A 3,719-nucleotide genomic window follows, 5' to 3' on the forward strand; every position below is an offset into this window, starting at 1 on the left:
CTTTATCCAAACAGAGCAAAGAGGTTGTTCAGCATTTCTCAGCTCTGGCCAGAAGCAATGGTGGCTGTTGCTGTACACAGAACCAGAGGTGAGGTGCTGGGGATGGGGAGGGGTGAGGATTCAGGCAACAGGAAGGAGATCGGTGGCTTCCTCTTGATATTTCCCTCTCAGGAAGAAGCCAGAGTGCAGTGGATCAAAGAGACTAGGCCACTCATGAGGCCTCATGTCTCCGAAAGGAGTCAGTGAACCCAACAGTTTGAAAATATCTGCCTTGAGGGGCCGGCCCCTGGCTGGCTCAGTTGGTAGAACGTGTGATCCTGATCTCGAGGTTGTGAGTTCAAACTCCACATTGGGCAGAGAGCTTACTCAAAAAATTAATTAATTAATTAATTAAGAAAGATAGATAGATAGATAGATAGATAGATAGATAGATAGATAGATAAAAGAAAATATCTGCCTTGAGTGTGGTTCTGCAGCCCCACCGGTGCTGGTAAGTTTGGGCACTGAAATGGCATACCTGACCAGGCTAACGGAATCACTTGTTTGAATCCGTGAGGAGAGATGGGCCATTTTTAGGCCTTTCCTTGGGCCCTCACGAAAACTCCCACATTGCCTGGATCGTCTGTCTGGTGGGAGCTTCCAACACAACATTCTTTGCTGTTTTAGATCACAAAGCTGCCTCCCCTCGGGGCTTCGCTTTGCAGTCACCAAGAATCCAAGGCTTTTGCTGACTTAGGTGTTTCTGTGGGCCAACCGGCTCTGTAGTGCTTCCACAAGAATGGGCTGGGAGCTTAGCTCAGGGTCACTTCATGCTTAGGGGTTCTCAAAAGGAGGAATGAGCTAGCTGTTTCCTGAGAGAATTTATCTTTTTATTTATTTTATTGTTTTATCTTTTACTGTAACTGCTGAGAACAATCTGTGCTGAAGCAGAGTTTTGTGCTGGGAGAGAGAGAGAACATTTCCTCAATGATGTAGCAGAATCCTTTAAGGATCCTGCCAGTGGCTCCTTTTCTGGCGTGACATCCAGGCTTTGTTGTGGCCAACACTTCCTGAAGATCAAACACAAGTTGTTTTTTTCTTTTTTAAATGTTTATTTAGTTTTGAGCAAGAGAGCGGGGGAGGGGCAGAGAGAGAGAGGGGGACAGAGGATCCAAAACAGGCTCTGCGATGACAGCAGAGTGTACCGTGTGGGGCTCGAAGTCACAAACCGTGAGATCGAGACCTGAACCAAAGTCAGACGTTTAACCTACTGAGCCACCGGGGTACCCTCCCAACACAAGTTCTTATATAGAGGCAGCAAGTTCAGACTCCTACAGTAACGTAAGAACTAGCGATTCAAGCCTTTTGTACATCTAAGTCTATATTCATTCACTGGGCAAGGGCAGGGCTTATGGTAAACTCATCATCACCCATTCACAGCGGCACAGCCAATTGTTTATTTTTTATGTTTATTTATTTTTGAGAGAGAGAGAGACACAGAGCACAAGCTAGGAGAGACAGAGAGAGAGGGAGACACAGAATCCGAAGCAGGCTCCAGGCTCCAGGCTCCAAGCTGTCAGCACAGAGCCCGTCACGGGGCTTGAACTCACGAACTGCGACATCGTGACCTGAGCCAAAGTCAGAGGCTTAACCGACTGAGCCACCCAGACGCCCCAACGGCACAGCCAATTGTTACCAAGCAGAAGTGCAGGCCAGGATGACTTTTCTTCTAATGGTTCATGGGAAACCAGAACTCTACATTTTTATGAGACATGTGTGATTTTTAAAGGTTGGCCTTAATTTTTTTTTAAAGGATGTAGAGCAATTTCCACTTCCGGAAATATGGACCAGACATATTTTTCCCTGTTCCTCCTGCTAAGTATAGCTGAAAAACCCTGGATTAAGTTAAGGGTCTTGAGATAAAATCAGCCTGGATTATCTAAATGGGCTCTAAATCCAACGACAGGTGTCCTTGTAAGAGATAGAAGAGAAGACTCAGTTATATTGGAGAAGGGCCATCTTAAGATAGAGACGGAGACTGGGGTGATTCAGCCACAAGCCAAGGAATGGGGGAAGCCAAAAGAAGCTGGAAGAGACAAGGGAGGAGCCTCCTTTCAAGTCTTTGGAGGGAGCGCGGCCCTGGTGACACCTGGATTGAGGACTCCCGGCCTCTAGATATGAGAGAATAAATTTCTGTTGTTGTAAGCCACCAAGTTTGTGCCAATTTGTGATGGCAGCTCTGGGAAACACATATAGCTTGGAATACTACGCATCACTGACAAGGACCAAACTTGATACAGCAACAACTTAGATGGATCTCAAGGGCTGACGGAAAAAAGCCATCTCAAAAGGTCACACACTGTATAAATTCCATTTATATAACATTCCCAAAAAGACAGAATTGTAGAGGTGGAAAAGAGGTTACTAGTTAGTTGCCAGAGGATAGGGATGGCGGGAACGTGATTATAATGGGGCAGCGCTAGGGAGATCCCCGTGATGATGGAACAGATCTGTATCTTGACTGCAGGGTTGGTTATATGAGTCTAAAAGTGATAAAATGACACAGAGCTATTTATTCACATTAACTATTTATTCACATTGTACAAGTGTACATTTCCTGCTCTTGATATGTACTATACTATAATTATGGAAGACGTAACCACTGCGGGAAGACGATTAAAGGGTACATGGGATTGTTCTGTACTATCTTTGCAACTTTCTGTGACTCTATAATTATTTCAAGACAAAAGATTTTTTAAAAGTTAAATAGCAGGACGCCTGGGTTGTTCAGTCAGTTAAGTGTCCGACTTTGGTTCAGGTCATGATCCTGTGGTTTGTGGATTCGAGCCCCGCATTGGGCTCGTGCCTGTCAGTGCAGAGCCTACTTCGGATCCTCTGCCCCGCCCCTGTGCTCGTGCACACATACTCTCTCTCTCTCAAATAAATACATAACTAAATAAACATTTTAAAAAGTTAAATAGCATGTGGGGACTTTTGGGGGTGATCAGCATGTTCTATAGGCTTTGTGGTTACATAAGTGAATACAGTTCTTAAAACTTAACTAACCATTCTTTTAAAATGGGTGCGCGTTATTGCATGTAAACTCTACCTCAGTAAAGTATTTTAAGTTAAACAACAACAACGCCAAAAGAATATGGAGTAAACAAAATATACCAGCTTTCAGCCTGAGTTTTTCTAGGCCAAACACTGGAATATTTTATCTTTTTGCCACCCAGTGCCTTCCGAATCAACATATATTACCGAGTACTTGAATGCTAGGTTCCATTGCCTCCCCAGCTTCTGACAGGAAATAGAGATAGGGAAATGTCTACCAAATGAAGGTGTGTAGAAGACCGTTGGAGAGGAGATAGAGACTCTGGCCTCCAGCCTGATGGAATAATTTAGATCGTCTCTTGCTTACATATCTGGAGCCATTGTCTCTCCTAATAGTCCAAGGAGCAGGCACAGAGAGCTGACCAAGCCTAAGTTATAGTCTCTCCACCGGGACAGTAATGCTTCGGCCCAAGAGAAGAAAAGTCTGGACCAGGGCCGATTACTCATTGTATCATGTAGATTGCTATTTCTCTTTCTATACCCTGTTTCTCTGTGAGACTGTGAGTTTGGAAGGCAGAGACCTTTCTGTGTTATTCTAACCCTCTCATTGCTTACATTGAATTCAGCAGCCACTCAAGAATCCTTCACCATGATGAACTGTAATACCATTTGTTCAGGGAAATACC

Source organism: Puma concolor, chromosome C1, assembly GCF_028749965.1.
Source record: "Puma concolor isolate L17-30 chromosome C1, mPumCon1.1.hap2, whole genome shotgun sequence".
Taxonomy (NCBI): domain Eukaryota; kingdom Metazoa; phylum Chordata; class Mammalia; order Carnivora; family Felidae; genus Puma; species Puma concolor.